Source organism: Mobula hypostoma, chromosome 3 (assembly GCF_963921235.1).
Source record: "Mobula hypostoma chromosome 3, sMobHyp1.1, whole genome shotgun sequence".
In the NCBI taxonomy this organism is placed as follows: domain Eukaryota; kingdom Metazoa; phylum Chordata; class Chondrichthyes; order Myliobatiformes; family Myliobatidae; genus Mobula; species Mobula hypostoma.
This window is the reverse complement of record NC_086099.1, coordinates 9,581,981-9,605,012: the sequence shown is the minus strand read 5'-3', so window position 1 is coordinate 9,605,012 and position 23,032 is coordinate 9,581,981.

The window sequence follows — 23,032 nt, the reverse complement described above, 5'->3', positions numbered from 1 at the left end:
TTAGTAACTAAACAACACGTGAGGGCCAGGAGCTGGACTTGTTTGTCACAGGCTATTTGAGATGCACACCATTGGGAGCATTTAATAGGTAGTAGGAGCTTGTGCCAGCTCTAACAACCTTAAGGAGTCATTAAGAAAAAAGCAAGGGACTATTCCTTTTGGCAACATTTATTGTTGAACATTGCATGTTCCTCTCTGCATTGTTTTGACTTAGAAATGTGACATTAACTTCATGACTGTGCAAAGGGCATGCCATAATGAAATGTAGTTCAAACACATTCCACTTAATGGCCACTTTACCGAATAATATGGCCACTGAGTGTACGTTCATAGTCTTCTGCTGCTGTAGCCCATCCACTTCAAAATTTGACATGTTGTGTATTCAGAGATGCTCTTCTGCACACCACTGTTGTAATGTGTGGTTAATTAAGTTACTGTTGCCTTCCTGTCAGCTTGAACCAGTCTGGCCGTTCTCCTCTGACCTCTCTCATTTACAAGGCATTTTCGCCCACAGAACTACCACTCACCGGATGTTTTTTTTTAAATTTTCACACCATTCCCTGTAAACTCTAAGACTTTTCTGCATGAAAATCCCAGGAGATCAGCATTTTCAACAGGTACCAACAATCATTCCATGGTTGAAGTCACACAGAACACATCATCTAGCCACTGAGAATAAATGCCTTATGTAATCTAAATCAAACATTCCAAGTATTATCATAAATAATCAGGAGTGAAGGGTGACTTCACTGAGGTTTGTAAAATCATACGTGACATGGAAATGAAGGACTTGAGGCACTGCTGTGTATTCCTACCACCAATCCCACAATGTTTCACCTTCTACCATCAGGAAGGAGGTACAGGAGCATCTGAACTTGAACTGACAGACTGGGTAACAACTTCTTCCCTCAGGCTGTGTAGACCAGGGGATCAGCTATTCTGGAATGGGTGTTCTGCAATGAACTGGAACTGATTAGAGAGCTGCAGTAGATGAAATTTCTGAAAGCAATTCGGAAGACACAGGATATATACATCCCCAAAGAGGAAGAAGTATTCTGAAGGCAAAATTGCACAACCATAAGCCAACATAAAAGCCAAAGAGAGGGAATATAATAGAGCAAAAAATAGTGGGATGTTAAGAGGATTGGGAAGCTTTTAAAAGCTAAGAGAAGGCAACTAAAAATGTCATTAAGAAAGTAAAGATAAAATACGAAAGTAAGCTAGCCAATAATGCTAAAGAGAATACCAAAAGTGTCTTCAGATAAATAAAGTGTAAAAGAGAGGTGAGAGTAGATATTGGACTACTGGAAAATGATGCTGGGGAGGTAGTAATCAGGGCCAATGAAATGGCAGATGAACTGAATAAGTATTTTGCATCAGTCTTCACTGTGGAAGGCACTAGAAGTTCCAGGTGTCAGGGGTCATGAAGTGTGTGAAGTTACCATAACTAGAGAGAAGGTTCTTGGGAAACTAAAAGGTCTGAGGGTAAATAACTCACCTGGACCACATAGTATACACTTCAGAGTTCTGAAAGAGGTGACTAAAGAGATTGTGGAGGCGTTAGTAATGATCTTTCAAGAATCACCGCGGAAGCATCTTTTTACCAGGTGACTCTGGAGATCTGACTTGTTAGTCCTTCACTGACAACCACCAGACTCAGCGGTGAGAAAACTTCCTTTCTCAGCGTCCGTACGTCTAGGATATATATGACCTGGGTCCCGTCAAAGCCATGAGGCTGGGATGTCTCACCTATCCGAACCCCAAAATGTGTGAACACTATATGAGTACTGCTCCCATGCAATCGCCCGGCGGCAAGCAATAACAGACCGTCCACTGCAAACAACGTTAAAGAAAGTATATTTATGAATACTAACTTAACCAAACAGTTATTAAAGAAAAAAAACAAAATGGCCCATCATAATTAAACAGTCAAATGTGCATATAGTTGGAGCTCAATTTGAAGTTGCCTTTAACTCACACGCTGGATCCTCGATCTGTTTGAAAGCACACACCACCTTCCGAATGTCACTTGAAATCCATCTCGAACAAACGGGCTCCCCCACGGGAGTAGAGATCCTTCCTCCTTGAAGCCATTCATCTGCACAAAGCACTTTGAGCAACAGGGACAGCATCCTCAGCTACCTTCCCTCCCTCTTCTCCCAGTTAGACCCAAGAAGACTTTGACCCACCCCAGTGTTCGTCAGAATAACCTCTCTGCCCATCGTTCTTTACAGCCTTCTCCCAATTCCACCATCCTGATTGTCTGACACAACCTTCCTAGGTTGAACAGCAAAGCCCCTTAACTTAGCTTAAACCCAAAAAGGCTAGAAACAAAACAGGCTGCTCTTACAGAACTGCTAAAATGAAATACCTACAGCACAACAGTAAAAATCTTAACCGGAGGTTACACTAGATTCTGGAATGGTTCAAGAACTGGAAGATTTCAAATGTCACTGAACTCTTGAAGAAGGGAGAGAGGCAGATGGAAATAATTAATTAACCTAGGCCAGTTAGTCTGACCTCAATGGTTGGGAAGATGTTGGACTGCTTTCTAAATGGAGAGAAGATACAAAAAAAACTAGGCACAAAGGGACTTGCGTGTTGTCTCACTTAGTCTAGTGTAGTTCTGTGTTGTTTCACGTAGCACCATGGTCCTGGAGGAACATTGTTTCATTTTTACTGTGTACCGTACCAGCAGTTTATGGTTGAAATGACAATAGAAAGCAACTTGACTTGACTTGACTTGACTTTTGGTCTAATGAATACCCTACCATTACTGAGGTCTCATCACTAGGACAGTGAGCTGTTTACAGTTTACTGTTTATCTGTACTATGTACTATGTGCACATTGAATTATATTTTATTAACTTATTTGTGGTAATATTTTGTTTTATATGCTGTGTGTGATATATGTATTGTGGGTGCACCGTGGTTTGGAGGAATGTTGTTTCTATTTGGTTTTATATATATATGTATATACAGTCAGATAACAATAAACTTGAATTTAAACTTGATAAGGTGAATGGTTGCAGCCTTCTACTCCCTGGTAGGGGAGCCTATAACTGCCCTCCCTTCCATGGAGGACATCTTCAAAAGACGGTGCCTTAAGAAGATGGCATTCAGCATGAAGGATCTTCACCATCCATCACGTGCCCTCTTCTCATTACTACCATCAAGGAGGATGTGCAGGAACCTGAAAACACACACTCAATGTTTTAGGAGCAGGTTCTTCCCTTCCACCATCAGATTTCTGAATGGTCCATGAGCCTATGAACAGGACCTCACTCTTCATCTTTTGCAATATCTATATTTTTATTGTATCCTATCATTTTTTATTTATTGCACTGTGCTACTGTCACAAAACAACAAATTTCATAACAGAGTATGGCATGAAAATAGACCTGATTCTGATTCTTTTGAGTGCTTTGGTAGGTGAGAGTAGGTGGTTATGAATGAAATTTGTCATGATGCCAGAATTGAAGGAATTGCGTGTGCTACAGGAGATTGCAACCACAGAGATTCACTTCATCAGCTCATTTATTTGGAAGGACACAACAGTGTCTGTAACTTCACCATGGACAGTCCCAAGCCCGGCTGTGAAAGGAGGGGGGGTTGTGCATTGGCCAGCAAGCCCATCCAGTACAAACTCAGAGCTACAGAAACACCAATAGAAGCTCCTGACACTGCATCCCTGGGAGAGGAAGGATCTCCGAAAATGGGGACAACTTGAAAGAATGGCCCAGGAAAGAGAACTCTGGTGAGCTGCTATCAGCGGCTTATGCTCCTGTTGGCCAGAAAGAACAACAGTCTATGAATCAGTGAATTCAAGTGAATCGAGAACAGTGGAAGCAGGCAGACCAATTGTCTTTGTTCTTGCTGTGCACTTGGGGATGAAAGCTGTCATTTTGTAAAGACATTCTGTTCCCCATTTTGTGAGCTTGAAGTGCTTGGCTTGATCAATGTTTTAAAGAAGACACAACGATGTTCCAGGAAATCTGCTGGACTGGAGATCATTTCCAAATAAGAAGTTATTTGTGAGATGTTCTTTGGTTGGATATAACATGCAGGTTTTTGACTGTTGGAGTCAGTTTCTGTTCTGCATGAATCAAGCTTGTTGCTGATTGAGAACAAAGAGCCATAAATTATCGACTGTCACTTGATGGGAAGAGGGCAATACATGGAAGCTGGCTTGGAGCAGAGCCAATAGCAAGGCATTAAAGGTCAGACACATGACCTGTGGCCAATGACACTGGGATGCAATATTTGACTTGATAAGGAATGGATATAAATGTAGCCGCTTTGTGAGTGCTGATCGTGGTAACTTCGAAGTGGTTAACCATCGCGTGAGCGACCCGACATGAAACATACAGCCGGAATCCAAACATTGATAGAGGTGGACACAAGACTCTCAGTGATGGCTGAGTAAAAATTCATCAGGATAGCCCCGAGATGTTAAGTTTCCTACACTGGTGTAGGATGAACAATTCTCTGTTGAGCTTCCCTAGTGATGAGCGTAGCAGCCTTCCTACATAAAACTGGAGCTGGAATCCATTTATCAAAGGCTGGATTACTTCAGCAATAAAACTGTAACATTGTCCCCATTTGTTGATTATGTGTACTTCATAACTGCTGTCAACCATGTCAGCTTACTCAGAATTAGAATCACTGGCATATGTTGTGAAATATGTTGTTTTGCAGCAGCAGCAAATTGCAATACATAAAAGATCTATAAATGACAATAAGAAATAATATATAGGGCAGCACGGTGGTGTAACAGTTAACAGCGCAATTATAATTTAGGGGATTCAGACCCAGCATTCTCCGCAGTGAGTCTGTGCATCATCCCCATAGAATGCATGGGACTTCTCCAAGTGCTGTGGTTTCCTCTCACAGTCCAAAGACGTACTGGTTAATTGGTCATTGTACATTGTCCCATGATGTGGTTCGGGTTAATTTAGGGGTGGTGTTGAGGATTGCTGGTTGGTGTGGCTCAAAGGGTCGGAAAGGTCTAGTCTGTATTATATCTTTAAATGAATCAATGAATTAATAACACTAGTGAGATAGTGTTCACGGGTTCATAGTCTATTCCAAACTCTGATGACAGAGAGGAAGAAGCAGTTCCTATAAAGTTGAGTGTCTGCCTTCAGGCTCCTGTACATCCTCCCTCATGATAGCAATGAGAAGAGGGCACGTCCTGCTTGATGAGGGTCTTTAATGAAAGAGGCCACCTTTCTGTGGCATCACAGGAGTCCTCAGTGGTGGGGAGGCCAGTGCCTATGATGGAACTGGATGAGTTTGCAACCCTCTGCTGCTTTTCTCCAGGGTCAATGAAATACCAGTGCCCATAGTCCAGCGACAAGCATGAAAAACATTATTCCAGGGTTGAGGTTAATTGATGTTTCTTTATTTACCAATACAGATCTCAAACATCTTTCAATTATTCTCAACTTTTCAATAAAAACCTGTTCAAATCACATGTTTCATGATTGACTCTTTTCACTTTCACTGCAGCTCTATTGGATTCTGTTCTCACCTCTGGGTCCACCTGTTTGCACAAAACAGTTGGAAGAGAAGCTTCACAAGGAATTCTGGAAGAGAAGCTTGGTAAGCCAGTTGTCCGACGACTGCCAGTAGTGAAGGCTGTTCACTACCGAGCTTGTTCTCCTCTCTACCTTGTTTCTGCTTCATATGGATTTAGATGGTAATAGTTGCCTTTTGTTTAACCACAAAATTTACCTTAAACAATTTAAATCCATTTTCTGTGACTTCGGCACCCACAATCCTTGTTCTGCTGATGAAAAAACAGCCTATGTCCGTCTTTGATTAGAAGGGGCATTAACCACTCACTGTGAATAGAACAGGGAGTAGGCAGTGAATCTATAAAAAAATCATTTGATTGCAAACCCTGGACAACTTCAAAGCTCAAAGTAAGTTTATTATCAAAGTACATGTATGTCACTTGAGATTCATTTTCTTGTGGGCATTCACAGAAGAGCAAAGAAATACAATAGGATCAATGAAAACCTACATGCAAAGACTGACAACCAACATGCACATTAGCCCAAACTTCAAAACTGCAAATACAATAAATAAAAAAATAGTAAATCAATAATACTGAGAGCATGAGTTGTAGAGTCTTTGAAAGTGAGTCTGTCGGTGGTGGAATCAGTTCAGTGCTGAAGTGAGCGAAGTTATCCACTCTGGTTCAAAAACCTGATGCTTGAGGAGTAATAACAGTTCCTGAATCTGCTGGCGTGTGACGTAAGGCTACTGTACCTCCTTCCTGAAGGGCAAGGGCAGGATGATGAGGCAAGTCTTTGATAATGAGTGCTTTTCCTCATTCCAGAAATATAGTGCTGAACAGGCACTTCCAGCCCATCGAGCCTTGCTGCCCAGCAAACCTCCTAATTAACCCTAGTCAGTGTAAACCGTCCTCTGATTAGACTAACTACCCTACTAACCCATTGTGTTTTTATGTATGTATAATAAAGAACTTCAATTCCCAGTGGGCAATGTGGGTGGTTCACCCGGAACCAGAAGCCTCGGGGAGGAGCTGGTCACATGCGTTCCCCGTTCAACAGTGTTGAGTAATATAATGTTCTAGCGTTAAACCTACACCAAGTTTGTCTTCATTAAGAATAAACTTAACAGTGTGTCAGAAGGCTAAACACAGAGCGTAAATGAATACTGAGTGTGATTGTGAAACGGATGCTAGGTTTCAACAGAGAGAAGCTGCTGGCCAGAGAGCATATTGCATCCCGAATTCAGATGAGAGGCCGAGAATTCCCATCATAGATAACATAAGTCCTCCTGTACCTATGCAGTTTATCAGCAATCTAACAGACAACTAGAAAAGCTTCAAACAGCGATTCGATATATATTTAGCAGTTCGCTGAGCGGGAGGGGCTGATGAAGAATTGAAAGCATCTGTCTTTCTGCATGTAATTGGTGATGATGCTTTGGACATCTATAACAGCTTTCAAATTGATGAGACAGCCTTTACATTAGACATTCCGATAATAAAGTGTGAGGAGTATTTTATCCCCAGTAAAAGCATCACGTTTGAAAGGTACAAGTTCTTTTCCTGTGACCAGAATCAAAGTGTTAGCTTCAACCAATACAGTGGACTTCACACATTGAAGCCCTGTGAGTTTGGAGATTTGAGAGACTCACTTGTTGGAGATAGAATAATTTGTGGAATCCCAGATAATGGGCTCTGAGGAAGATCGCTCCATAAAAAGGATTTGACATTGGAAAAGGCTGAGAGTATGTGTAGGGCAGCGGAGACCACACAAGCAGAAGCTAAGGAACTGCACAACACTGCATGCTGTGAAAACAGAGGAGCAACGCAAAAGGCGTTTCCCAAAGAAACAGTAAAACAAAAAGGAAGGCTCAAACAGCAAATGCAGGAAACGTGGAGGTGGTCACCTCCCAAAGATGTCTCTGCTTATGGAGAGTGCTGCAATAATTGTGAAGAGAAGAATCACTTTGCAAAGTGCTGGAAAGCTGGGACTACCAAGAGAAAGGTGCACACGATTCCTGAGGAAATGGAGGAAGTCTTTGTGGGTTCTCTACAGACTGCTGGTGATGATAAAACAGAATGGATTGTTCAGTGAAACTCTCTCTCACTGCTTCCCCACTGTGATTCCTACAACTCTGATTCTTTCGTTTGTGATTGGATTGTTCCAGTGACTGTGAACGAGGCAGTAATTCTATTAAGGCTTGACACTGGAGCCCAGGTGAAACTGTTATCCGTGGATGAATACAAGATTCTCAAAGTAAAGAGCAAGAGCCTGTGAAGTTAAAAGTGGCAGGCTATAATGCAGAGAACATTCAAGTAAAATGGGGCTGTACAGTGACCTTCAAGCACAAGGGACAGCACCTGCTGATTGTAGAAAATCAAGTACAGCCAAAATTAGATCTGAGTGCACATGAAAAGTTCAACCTGGTGAACAGAGTGCTTTACAGACCAAAGATGACCGCTCCCACACTCATGGAAGAGTGCGCAGATATCTTTGAGGAGCTCGGATGCTTAGCTGGTGTACACAAAATTCATATGCATGAGACAGGACTAGACAAATCCTGGGCAGGACAGGGTCAAGAAAATGGCGGACAAACTGAACAAATATCTTGCATCAGTCTTCACCGTGGAAGACACTAGATTATGAAGACACACAGTCCTCTTTTATTGTCATTTAGTAATGCATGCATTAAGAAATGATACAATATTTCCTCTGGTGTGATATCACAAAACACAGGACAGACCAAGAATGAAAAAACTAACAAAACCATATAATTATAACATAGTTACAACAGTGCAACAACACCATAACTTGATGAAGAAGTCCATGAGCACAGTAAAAAGTTCAAAGTCTCTCAAACGTCCCACATCTCACGCAGACGGGGGAAGGGAGAAAAACTCTCCCTGCCATACGGTCCGACTCTGAGTCATCCGAAAACCTCGAGCTCTGATCAGCTCTCTGACACCGAGTACTGAGCGCCATCTCTATCTGAATGATTCGACCTCCATCTCGGTCGCCAACAGCAGGCAAAGCCGGGGATTTTGAGACCTTCCCTCTGGAAGATTCCCGACCGCGCAGTAACAACAGTAGCGAACTGGCGTTTCAGAAATTTTTCCAGATGTTCCTCTGTGATTTCATGTCTGTCTCCATCAAATCAGAATTGTCCACTGCCCCTATTTAACGGATACGATATCATTTTTCACCAGAGGACTGCGTACGCACGACGCGCTGCTCTCTCTCCTCCCGCCTAGCAGAACTATGGAAGTTCCAGGTGTCAGGGGTCATGAAATGTGTGAAGTTACCATTTCTAGGGAGAAAATTCTTGGGAAACTGAAGGGTAAGGTAGATGTTGTGGTCCATGTTAGTACCAGTGGGATGGATGATGAGGTCCTGCAAAGTGACTCAAGGAGTTTGGTGCCAAGTTAAAGAACAGGACTTCTTGTGTTGTGATCTCAAGATTTCTACCAGTGCTATGTGATAGTGACGCCAGAAATAGGAAGATCAAACAGTTATGTGGCAAAGGTACAGGAGGAAGGGCTTCAGATGTCTGGATTATTGAACTCTCTGCCATGGGAGGACGGACCTGTACAGAAGGGATGGTTTGCACCTGAACTAAAGGGTGACTAATATCCTAGTCAAAAGGTTTGCTAGTGCTGCATAGATGTGGGGTGAGCTTTAACCTGGAGTTGCAGGGGTATGGGAACCAGAGTGCCAGAGTTGTGGAGTGGTTGTGGAGAAACATGCTGTTAAGCCTGCACACAAGGCTAGAAATCAAAAGATTGAGCATGGTGGGACTAATGGTCTGAGCTGCATATAATGCAATGCAAGGAATATTGTTGGAAAGGTGGATGAGCTCAGGGCATGGATAAGTGGTATTAGGATCTTGTAGCCATCAGTGAGACGTGGTTGCAAGAGGGGCAGGACTGGCAACTCAGTTGGCCAGGATTCTGTTGTTTTAGATATGATAGAGTGGGGGCAGGGGGCTGATATTACTAGTCAGGGAAAATGGCATGGAAATGCTCAGTCAGGACAGACTGGAGAACACATCTTGTGAGGCTTTGTGGGTGGAACTGAGGAATAAGAAATGTATGACCACATTACAAACAAAAAGAAAATCTGCAGATGCTGGAAATCCAAGCAACACACACAAAATGCTGGAGGAACTCAGCAGGCCAGGCAGCATATGCAGTATGGGAAAAAAATACAGTCGATGTTTCGTGCCGAAACCCTTCGGCAGGACTGGAGAATAAAAGCTGAGGAGTAGATTTGAAAGGTGGAGGGGGAAGGGTGAGAAAACCACCAGGTAATAGGTGAAATATGGAGGGAGAGAGATGAAGTAAAGATCTGGAAGGGTGATTGGTGAAAGGGACAAATGGCCATGGGAAAAAGAAAAGGTGTGGGGGAGGAGCACCAGAGGGAGTCGATGGGCAGGCAAGGAGTGAAGGTGAGAGAGGGAAAAGGGGCTGGGAAATATTGAAGGAGGGAGGGTGGGGAATATTATTGGAAGTTTGAGCAATCAATATTCCTGCCATCAGGTTGGAGGCTAACCAAACGGAATATAAGGTGTTGTCCCTCCAACCTAAGTGTGACCTCATTACGACAGTGGAGGAGGCCATGGATGAACATATCGGCATGAAAATGGGAAGTGGGGCCACTGTGAGATCCCACTTGTTCTAGCAAAGCATAGATGCCCGGCGAAGAGGTATCCCAATCTACATTAGGTATCACCGATATACAGGAAGCCACACCGGGAGCACCGGACACAGTAAATGAGCCCAACAGACTCACAGGTGAAATGTTGCCTCACCTAAAAGGACTGTTTAGGGCCCTTTTCATTCTAGAACAAAGGAGATGCCCTTATTTTTCAAAGAAAGGGACTTCCCTTCCTCTACCATCAACAGTAGCTTTTCCATTTCACGCATGTCTGCTCTTACCCTATCTTCCTGCATCCCAACTTGGGATAGAATTCCTCTTGTCCTCACCAGCCTTCACATCTAGCACATAATTTATCAAAACTTCCCTCACCTCCAATAGGATCCCACCACCACGCACATCTTTCCCTCCCCCTACTTTCTGTTTTCCACCGGGATCGCTCCCTGCACAATTCCCTTGTTCATTCGTCCTTCCCCACTGATCTCCCTCCTGGCAATTATCCTTGCAAGTGGAACAAGTGCCATACCTGCCCCTACACCTCTCCCCTCACTACCATTCAATGCCGTAAACAGTCTTTCCAGGTGAGGTGACAATTCACCTGTGAGTCTGAGTCATCTACTGTATCTGGTGCTCCGGGTGTGGAATCCTGTATATCGGTGAGACCCGACATAGTTTGGGAGACCACTTCGCCAAGCATCCACACTCTGTCTGCCAGAACAAGCGGGATCTTCCACTGGCCACCCTTGTTAATTCCACTTCCCATTCCCATTCCAATATGTCTATCCATGGCCTCCTCCACTGTTGTGATGGGGTCACACTTAGGTTGGAGGAACAATACCTTATATTCTGTTTGGGTAGCCTGCAAACTTATGGCATGAACATCAATTTCTTAAGCCTCCGGTAATGCCCCCCACTAGTCCTCCTTCACCATTTCCCATCCGCTTTTCCCTCTCTCACCTTACCTCCTTGCCTGCCCATCGCCTCCCTCTGGTGCTCCTCCCTCTCCCCTTTTTCTTTCTTCCATGGGCCTTCTGTCCCTTTCACCAATCAACTTCCCAGATCTTTACTTCATCCCTCCCCCTCCAGATTTCACCTATCACCTAGTGGTTTTCTCTCTCCTCCCCCCACCTTTTAAATCTGCTTCTCAGCTTTTTTTCTGCAGTCCTGCTGAAGGGTTTCAGCCCAAAGCGTCAACTGTACTTTGTTCCATAGATCTCAGTGGAAAGAGCCAGTTGCATTTACCCTATCTATACCCCTCATAATTTTGTACACCTCCATTAAATCTCTTCTCTATCTTCTATGTTCTAAACAATACAGTCCCAAACTATTCAATCTTTCCTTATAACTCGAGTCAACTAGTAAGATGAGGTAGTAAATTGGCTTAGACATTGTCTTTGTGGGAGAAGCCAGAGAGTGGATGTAGAAGGTTGCCTCTCTGACTGAAGGCTGCAGGAATCGATGCTGGGTCCTTTGTTGTTTGTCGTCTATATTAATGATCTAGATTATAATGTGGTTAATTGGATCAACAAATTTGTGGTTGATTGCCAAGACTGGAGGTGTAGTGGACTGCAAGGAAGGCTATCATGGCTTGCAGAGGGATCTGCATCAGCTGGAAAAATGGACTGAAAATAGCAGATGGAATATACCGTAGACAAGTGCAAGGCTTTGTACTTTGGTGGGAAAAACCAAGGTAGGTTTTGCTCAGTGATTGGTAGGACACTGAAGAGTATGGTAGAACAAATGGATCTGGGAATACCAGGTACATAATTTACTGAAAGTGATGTCATAGGTAGATGGGGTTGTAAAGAATGTTTCTGGCACATTGGCCTTTATAAATCAATGTACTGAGTACAGAAGATGAGATGTGACATTGAAGTTGTATAAGATGTTGATGAGGCCTAATTTGGAGTATTGTGTGCAGTTTTGGTCATCTATCTATTAGAAAGACTTAAACAAGGTTGAAAGAGTGCAGAGAAGATTTACAAGGATGAGATTGGGTGGGACTACAACCAGAGGTCATGGGTTAAGGGTGAATGGTGAGAAATCTCTACATGGATAATAGGGATATGGAGGGCTGTGGTCCTGGAGTAGATAGCTTTTTAATGGTTTTGGCATGGACTAGTTGGGCCGAAGGGCCTGCTTCTGTACTGAACTTCTCTATGACTCTATGTGATACTGCCTGACCTGCCGAGTTCCTCCAGTATTTTGTGTGTGTTGTATGACCATATTAATAGGGATATTTTTTTTAGACTACCCAACAGTCTGCAGGGTTTAGAAGAGCAAATCTGTAGAGTAATTGCAAACTTGCAAGAAATGTAAGGTTTTGATGGTAGCTGATTTTAACTTACTACATATCGATTAGACACCCATACCATAAAAGGGCAGGATGGGCAGGAGTTTGTCAGGTGTGTTCAGGAAAGGTTCCTTAATCAGTACATAGAAGTACCAATGAGAGGGAGTGTGATATTAGTTCTCCTAGTTGAAGATGAGACAGAGCAGGTTACAGAAGTTTCTGTAGAGAAACATATTGCATCTACTGATCATAATGTCATTAGTTTCAAGGTGATTATGGAAAAGGATAGGTCTGATCCTCAGGTTGAGATTCTAAATTGGGGAGGTTGCTCAAGAAGGTTTATTCATTTGGCATTCAAGATGAAGTAGGAAATTGGATTAGACATTGGCTTCGAGGGAGATGCCAGAAGGTGGTTTTGGATGGTCGCCTCTGACTAGTGATGTGCTGCAGGGATCAGCGCTGGGTTAATTGTTACTTGTCATTTATATCAATGATCTGAATGATAATGTGGTAAACTGGATGAATAAGTTTGTGGATGACACCAAGACTGGGGGTGTAGTGGACAGCGAAGAAGACTATCGAAGCTTATAGTGGGATCTGGGTCAGATGGGAAAATAGGCTGAGAATGGTGGATGGTATTTAATGCAAACAAGTGTGAGCTATTGCACTGTGGGAGGACCAGTCAGGGTAGGTCTTACATGGTGAATGGTGGGGCACGGAGGAGTGCAGTAGAACTGAGGGATCTGGAAATATGGATCCATAATTCCTTGAAAGTGGTGTCACAGGTTGATAGGGTCATAAAGAAAGCTGTTGGCATATTAGCCTTCATACATCAAAGTATTGAATACAGGTTGGGATGTTATGTTGAAATTGTATAGGACATTGGAAAGGCCTAATTTGGACTAGTGTGTGCAGTTTTGGTCACTTACCTGCAGGAGAAATGTAAATAAGATTGAAAAAGTACAGAGAAAATTTACAAGGATGTTGGTGGGACCTGAGGACATGAGTTATTGGGAAAGATTGAATAAGTTAGGATTTTATTCCCTGGAGTGTAGAAGAACGAGGGGAGATTTGATGGAGGTATACAGAAGTATGAGGGTAAATGCAAGCAGGCTTTTTCCACTGATGTTAGCTGAGACTGCAACTAGTGGTCATGGGTTAAGGGTGAAATGTGAAATGTTTAAGGGGACCTTGGGGGGGAGCTTCTTCATTCAGAGGGTGGTGAAAGTGCAGAATGAGGTGCCAGGGCAAGTGGTGGATGTGGATTCAATTTCCACATTTAAAAGAAATTTGGTAGGTACATCGATAAGAGGAGTTTGGAGGTATGGTACAGGAGCAAGTCGATGGGAGTAGGCAGATTATTGCTTTGGTAAAGACTAGATGGGCTGTAGTGCATGTCTCTGTGCTGTAGTGTTCCCTGTCATGAGATTCTCCTGATGAATGGTCTCGGCCTGAAACATCCACTGTTTGTTCCTCTCATAGATGCTGAGTTCCTACAGCATTTTGTGCGCCTTGCTCAGTACAGAAATCAAAAAAACTTTGCTAATAATTGCAAAAGATACCACAAAAACCGACATTTTATGTTACAGCCTCCTTCAACCTCAAAGGAAGCACATTGAGGACATCATAGGTCTGTTCAGACAGAGATGACAGATCCATTGATCTGGAAATGCAGCGAGTTCATCCATTGGTACAAAGTGTTCAGAGACAGGGAGCAAGATAACATGAAGTTGATATGGTTGATGAATTTCTTTTTTATTTTAGATTATTTTGAAATATGTCTCTCCCAAATGATTAATATTTCATTGCATCAGCTCTTTGTGAGCTTGTCATCCCTGGTGACAAAAGTTTTCATTGTTTACTTGAACAGGGTCGCCGTTTTTCATGTTGCGGTTGTAGAAGACAGCATTGAACTCTGCGTCTCTCTCACAGAACAAATTACTTGAATTTATATAGTGCCTCTTCCATCCAGCCTGCCCTGCCTCTGTTCCATTTTTTCCTATAGTCAACTGTGACGGAGAGCACTTGGTAAACGCACTCCGTACACTCGCGCATTTACGCATGCAGACACACACACACGCTTGTATATTTTGTGTATTCTTATAGTTTTGGCTTTACAGTGCCTTTCCTGCCATACACAGCGAAATATTCTTTTTCAGAATATAAGAGCAGGGATGTGATGCTGAGGCTGTATAAGGCACTCGTGAAACCACACTTGGAGTATTGTGTACAGTTTTGAACTCCTTATTTTAGAAAGGATATACTGACATTGGAGATAGTTCAGAGAAAATTCACGAGAATGATTCCAGGAATGAAAGGGTTACCGTATGAGGAATGTCTGGATGCTCTTGAGCTGTATTCCCTGGAGTTCAGGAGAATGAGGGGAGATCTCATAGAAACATTCCGAATGTTAAAAGGCCTGAACAGATTAGATATGGCAAAGTCATTTCGCGTGGTAGGGGATACTAGAACAAAAGGGCAGTACTTCAGGATTGAAGGATGTCCATTTAGAACAGAGATGCAGAGAAATTACCTTAGTCAGAGGGTGGCAAATCTGTGGAATTTGTTGCCACACACAGCTGTGGAGGCCAATTCATTGGGTGTATTTAAGGCAGAGATAGATAGGTTCTTGATTAGCCAGGGCATCAAAAGGTATGGGGAGAAGGCAGGGGAGTGGGGATGACTGGAAGAATTGGATCAGCTCATGTTTGAATGGCGGAGCAGACTCGATGGGCAGAATGGCCTACTCCTGCTCCTTTATCTTATGGCTTTATATTCTATTTCCTCAGTAGTGGGGATGTGTAAATGTGTGTATCTTGTTTGTATACTGTATTTAAGTTAGATATCTCTGTTTATTTTGTAATTTGATTGTAAACTACATTGTGGGGAGGATTGTGTTCTGATTCCTGTGTAGTCTTAAGTTAATTTTGTGGGTCATTAAAGATAGAATATCCTGGTGCCTAAAAAAAGTGGAGAATCGCTCTCGGTAAAAGAGACAAAGGGAGAGAGACTGAGCTGCCAGAAGTTCACACTGGAAATAGTGTGGAGCTTTCTGCTAGGTATCTTTTCATAACTATTGGCAGTTAGCTTTTCGCTATTTTTGCTAATGTTTGTAAGTTTGATTTTTTGACACATCAAATAAACACCTATTTGCATGGGAGTGCTAAGCAACACCTACCATTTTTTCCTTTGGTCATAACCCATGTATTGTAAAATCAACAAATCTGAGCAAGTAGCTTACATACACAAGAGATGGAAGATGCTGGAATCTGGAACAATGAATAATCCACTGAATGAATTTAGTGGGCCAAGCAGCTCAGGAGTCTGATGCAGGGAAGGGGCAGTTCACAAACGCCACCACACATTCCGGTGTCAACGCGGCGTTCCCACGTTGCTCGATAGAACAACATGGAACAAAACAACGCAGAACACAACGACAACAGCAAAACAAGCCTGTTCGTCCCATCCACCCACACACATATGGACAGTCCAGTAAACCCAGGACAGGCCATCTCGAGCATGCAGTGGACTCGCAGATTCGCAGACATTGTGTCTTCGACTTCCGCTGCAATGGACTTGCAGGCTCAGGGCTCTGTCAACCTCCAATCAACTGTCCACCACTAATGAGTAGAAGGCTGAGCACTGCTAAACGGGACTAGTATAGATGGGACATTTGACTGAGTCCTGAAGCAGAGTCTTAACCCGAAACATCAACTGTCCATTTCCCACCATGGATCCTGCTTGACTTGCTGAGTTAGAACATAGAACATGGAACAGTACAGCACAGGATCAGGCGCTTCAGTCCACAATGTTCTGCTGAACCAGCAAAAAAAAATAGTGCAAAGGAGGAATAACAGGGTATTATTCATAGTATCATGATGGTGCAGGGGAAGAAGCTGGTCTTAAAAAGTAGAGTATGAGTCTTCAGGCTCCTGCACCTTCTTCTGGATCCTAGTAATTAGAAGAGGGCATGCCCTGAATGGTGAGACTCCTCACTGAAGGATGTCTTCTGTTAAGTCTCTGCATTTTGAAGCTGTCCTTGATGTTGGGGATGGTTGTGCTTGTGATGGAGCTGACTGAGTTTCCAACCCTTTTGCAATGCTACACATTTGAGCCTTTGCAGCCTCTTTGGATCATGTGGATCGACCCTTGAAAATGTTGATTACTTTCCCTACCTTGGCAGCATTCTCTCCTCAAAAGGAGATGTCAACTCAGTGACAAAAGAGGTTCTACAGATGCTGGAAATCCAGAGCAACAGCCACAATATTGCCTGACCTGCTGCGACCCTCCAGCATTTCGTGTGCGTTGCCATTGACTCAGATCCAAACCAAACTTTTGGTCTATCCAGCTGTCATTCTTCTTACCTTACTGCATGGATCTAAATCATGGACAACCTACAGTAGACACTTGAAAACCCTTGAACAATACCACCAAAGATCCTCACAAAAGATTTTGAGGATCAGCTGGAAGGACAGATGCACTAACGCCAGTGTACTGGAGGAGGCCAACATGTGCGGCATCTCCACCATGATAAAGCAACACCAACTCCGATGGATAGACCGTGTCACCCCAATGCCTAACTCATATCTCCCAAGAAGATCCTTTACAGGGGCTCATTGAATTAAGGTCAATGAGCCCCTGGAGGGCAAAGGAAATGTTTCAAAGATACGATCAATATCAGCCTGAAGAAATTCAACATTACATCTAAAATTGGAAGACATTGCATTCAATAGATACACCTGCAGGTAACCTGTTCAGGAAGGAGTTATATTGCATGAGAATGACCTCCGCTGTGCCACAGAGAACAAGTGGCAGCTGTGAAAGGAGGAACTGAACAACTAAAAGACTTAATCACTAACCACAACTGTCATTTGTCATGCCCATGCAGCACAAGAGTGTGTGGATCCCACATCGGCCTCTACAGGCACCAGGGACACACCAATAGAAGAACCTCATACTCAACTCCAGTGATCGTATTACTGGGTGGTGATGCAGTTAGTCAGAATGTTCAACAATATACATCTGTAGAAATTACACGACTCTTAAAACTCCTAATGAAGCATAGCTGCTGGTGTGCCTTCCTCATCATTGCATCAGTGTTGGGCCCAGGAATGACTTTCTAAGATGTTGTTGGCCAGGAACTCGTAGTTGCTCATCCTTTCCACCGCTGACCTACACAGTCCATGTGGTCAGCGAATCTTACTGCCTTCTGCTCTAACCTGTCCAGTTAACATCATGGTTATTATTATGCACTGTGTCGTATGACATAGGTGATCATGGTCTTCCATTTGTCTTTAATCTGCCTGTGGGGAAGAGTCCCTTCATTCTGTTCTTATTCTTTTCTCTATCCATGACCATGATTGTCCTTGGCAAATTTTTCTACAGAAATGGTTTGCCATTGCCTTCCTCTGGGCAAGTGACCCCTTAGCCATTATCAATACTCTTCAGAGATCTGAGAGACATGATGAAGGGTCTCAGCCCGAAACGTTGATTGTTCACTCTTTTCCATAAATGATGGCTGGCCTGCTGTTTACCTCCTGCATTTTGTGTGTGTCGACACTTCAGAGATTGTCTTCCTGGCATCATGGTCGCATAAGGAGGACTTCTGATATGCACCAGCTGCTCGTACAACCATCTACCACCTGCTCTTGTGGCTTTACCTGACCATGATCGGGCATAAAGCAGGTGCTACACCTTCCCCTAGGGTGACCTGCAGGCTAGCGGAAGGAAGGAGTCTCTCTACCCCGCCACCTGGCCCAGTTATCAGGCTGCCTGAGACGACAGCTGTTTACTCTTCTCTATCGACAATGCCTGACCTGCTGAAGTCCAGAAGCATTTTGTGTGTGTTGCTTGGATTTCCAGCATCTGCAGATTTTCTCATCTAACAGGGCTGCATATGTAGCAGTGTGAACAGAGGGTTAACAAAATGGCCCTGTAAAATGCAAGCACATTAAAACACATCTGAACCTTGCTGAAAGGAAAATATATCCTCATAATTGGATGCATCAAAGAGCTTGAATGATTAAATGCATTTTTAAAGAATATCTCTACTTCTCTATTGTTATGCTAATAACTATCACTTCACAGCTATTCAACAGAGCATTGCAAATAGACTGAAAACTTGTTAAAGGTGTTAGCACTATTTCCATCTGTTGGAGAAATGTCAGAGAGTAGTGCTTCGATTCAGCAAGGAGTTAGAATTTCCCTTTTAAATCTATTTAAATGGTGAAGAAGATCCAAAACACTTGAAAGGAAATGGAATTAAGTTCTATTCTTATTTCTTACGCAAGAAGAATATTATTTTGTATTGCATCTGGGAGCCCTGATTAATCACTCTGTGCTGCGTTTTTATTTTTTAAATCCCCCAGAACAGACTGAGAAATATTTACAGCTATTTATCCAAATGTCAGCATCTTTCATGAAATAGGAGTATTTTTGCCAGCATTTACTTTCACCCTCTTGCTCCACAGTGAGTAGTGGAACTGCCCAATGCGTCATTTGTTCCAGGCTGCCCGCAATCAAGGACATCTATACAGAAAGGTTATTGTTTAGTTACTTATTGAGATTCAGTGCTGACCTTTTGAGCCACACTACCCAGCAAACCCCCGCTTTAACCCTAGCCTAATCACGGGACAATTTACAATGGCCAATTCACCGACCACCGGTATGTCTTTGGGTGGTGGGAGGAAACTGGAGGAAACCCACTCAGCCACAGGTTGTAAGTACAAACTCTTTACAGACAGGGATTGATTTTTCTAACTTCTGGTGATTTCTACCCACCCTCTCCTTTTCTATTTCCCTTTCTGGTTCCCCTTTAATGCCTTCCCTTCCTCTCACCTGCCTATCACCTCCCTTTGGGTCCCCTCCCGCTTCCCTCTTCTTATCAGATTCCTTCTTTTTATGCCCTTTGCCTCTTCTACTTATCACCTGCCAGCTTCTCAAATCGTCGTCCCTACCTTCCCCCTCCCCTGGTTTCACTTCTCACCTTCCAGTTTCTACTCTTTCTCCGTCCCCTACCATCTTATTCTGTCTTCCTCCCCCTTTCTTCCCAGTCCTGGTGAAGGTTCTCACCTAAAATGTCAACTGTTTACTCCTCTCCATAGATGCTGTCTCCATGGATCTTGTGAGTTGCTCTGGATGTCCGGCATCAAAGTTCATTTTTTGCGGGCATTCACCATAGAAAATGAATCTCAATGTAGTATTTAATATCTGCATCTGCAGAATCTCTTGTGCTTATGTCTTATGAGGATAGGTTTAGTGAGCCAGGGCTTTTCTCTCTAGACAGAAGGAAGATGGGAGGTGACTTGATAGAGGTGGCTTGTAGGGATGATAAGAGGCATATATCAAGTGGACTTTTTCCCAAGCTCAAAATGGCTAATACAATGGAGCTTTGAAAAATAGAGGGCTATTTTTCTAAGCTCTAGGTAATTTCCAAAGTAGGTACGTAAGCTCTAGGTAATTTCCAAAGTAGGTACATGTTTGGCACAGCTTTGTGGGCCGAGGGACCTGTATTGTGCTCTAGGTTTTCTGTGTTTTCTGTGTCAATAATTTTAAGGTGATTGGATGAAAGTAAAAGGGAGATATCAGAGCTAGGTTTTTTTCACACAGAAAGTACCAGGTGCATGGAACACACCACCAGGGTTGTCCGTAGAGGCAGATACAGAAGGGACATTCAAAACACTCTTAAAACACACGGATGAGAGAGAAATGGAGGGCTATCGAGGAGGAAAGCTTTAGATTGATCAAAGTCAAAATAAATGTATTATCAAAGTACATATATGTCACCATATCCATCCCTGAAGTTCATTTTCTTGTGGGCATACTCAGCAAATATATAGAATAGTAACTATTGTAGGATCAATGAAAAATCAACAGAGTGCAAGTATAAATAAATAGCAATAAATAACAAGAACATGAGATAAAGACTCCTTAAATGAAATTATTGGTTCTGGGAAACATCCCAATGATGGGGCAAGTGAGAGTGGTTATCCCCTTTTATTCAAGAGTCTAATGCTTGTGGGGTAGTTACTGTTCTTGAACCTCGTGGTGTGTGTCATGAGGCTTCTGTACTTTCTACCCGATGGTAGCAGCGAGAAGAGAGCATGGCCTGGGTGATGGGAATCTCTGAGGATGGATCCTGCTTTTCAACGACCGCATTTCATGTAAATATGCTCAATGGTTTGGAGGGTTTTACCTGTGATGAACTGGGCTGAATCCACTACCTTTTGTAGGACTTCCCATTCACACCTATTGGTATTTCCATATCAGGTCATGATGCAGCTTTCAATTTACTGTCCACTACCCACATCTATAAAAGTCTGTCAAAGTTGTAGATGACATGCCGCATCTCTGCAGACTGCTAACGAAGATGAGGTACTGCTATGCTTTCTTCACTATTGCACTTGCATGCTGGGTCCAGGCCAGATCCTCTGAAATAGTGACACTCAGGTAGTTAAAGTTCCTAACCCTCTGGACCTCTGATCCTCTGATGAGGTCTAGCTCATGGACCTCTGGTTTCCTCCCCCTGAAGTCTATAATCAGCTCCCTGGTCCTGCTGACCTAGGAACGGAAGTTGTCTAGGATCCTATTGCACAAGGATGTATTGAGGCCAAGGTCTTGGAGCTTATTGATTGGCTTTAATGGGAAGATGATATTGAATGCTGAGCTGTAGATGATAAAGTGCATCCTGCTGTATGCATCTTTGCAGTCCAGATGTTCCAGGGTTGAGTGAAGAGCCAGTGAGATGGCATCATAGAGTAGATTACAAAATCAGCACAGCATTCTGGGTTTAAGCACCTGTTCTGTGTTGCAATATTCTATGTTCTGTTTCAATTCAAAATTACTTCAGTGCTCTGAAGTAGTTTGGAATATCTTGAGGTTATGCAAGCTGTTGCCTGAATGGAACATTAGGTATTTGTATTTGAATTCATCCCATTTTGACATTGGAATTATTTCAGAATCAGGTTTATTATCACTGACATATGTTGTGAAATTCGTTGTTTTGCAGCAGTGCATAAAATATGTTATAAATTATGATATGAAATGTATAAAACAAAATTAAATAAGTAGTGCAAAAAGAGAGCATAAATAGTGAGTTAGTGTTTACAGGTTCATTTTCCATTCAGGAATCTGATGGTAGTGGGGAAGAAGCTGTTCCAAAAAATGTTGAATGTGTATCTTCAGGTTTCTGGACCTCCATCGAGCACCTCCGCTCCGTCCGCCACAACAGACAGGATCTCCCAGTAGCCACCTACTTCAACTCTGCTTCCCATTCCCATTCGGATATGTCCATACATGGCCTCTTCTACTGCCATGATGAGGCTAAACTCAGGTTGGAGGAGCAACACCTCATATACCGTCTAGGTAGTCTCCAGCCCCTTGGTATGAACATAGAATTCTCCAACTTCCAGTAATTCCCTCCCCCTCCCTTCCTCTATCCCTATTTCACTCTGCCCCCTCCCCCAGCTGCCTATCACCTCCCTCATGGTTCCGCCTCCTTCTACTACCCATTGTGTTTTCCCCTATTCCTTCTTCACGTTTCCTGTCTATCCCCTCCCTGCTTCCCCTCTCCCACCCCTTTATCTTTCCCCTTACTGGCTTTTCACCTGGAACCTACCAGCCTTCTTCTTCCCACCCTCCCCCACCTTCTTTATAGGGCCTCTGCCCCTTCCCCCTACGGTCCTGACGAAGGGTTCCGGCCCGAAACATTGACTCATCGTTTCCACGGATGCTGCCTGACCTGCTGAGTTCCTCCAGCATGTTGTAAGTGTTGCTTTGACCTCAGCATCTGCAGATTATTTTGTGTTTCCGTAACTCCTCCCTGCTGGTAGCAATGAGAAGTGGCATGTCCTGGGTGTTTGGGGTTTTTAATGATGGATGCTGTCTTCTTGAGGCATTGCCTTTTGAAGATGTCCTCGATGATTTATTTTACGGTTGTTAGTGCAAAATGTGTAATAGGTTCGCATAATCTCATTCCAGTTCCAATAAATGCAATCCCGTAACACAAGGCAGCTCTTTCTTTGGGACCCATTGGCTATCTAATGCAGTGTTCAGGAGATAAGAGTCAGAAATCTCATGCTGGCTATTGAAGTGTGTCTTGAAGCTAAGATACATTTCTGAGGCAGAATAAAGAAACTTTTAACCTGCAATCACTTGTGACTTGAACTTTTCAGTACCTACTGATGACAAACACCTATAAAAAAAGGTGAACACTTTCTGTCCTTCGGTGTTACTCTTCAACTTGACTTTACAAAATTCACCTCAATGCTTCATGCAGAAGATGAGTGTTTTAAGTTGACCTAGTATTTTATATAAATCCTAAAATGATCTGACAATAGATAAATTTTCAAATATCATTCTTCAATCAGAAAACATATTTTTCTTTTAATTAACTGAGTATTTTCATGAAGTCATAGAGCCATAGAACACTATAGTACAGAAACAGGCCCTTCGGCCCTTCTAGTCTATATCTGCTTTGTCCCATCGACCTGCACTGGGACCACAGCCCCCCTGTCTACGTATCTATCTAAATTTCTCTGCAATGTTCTAATCGAACCCACATTCA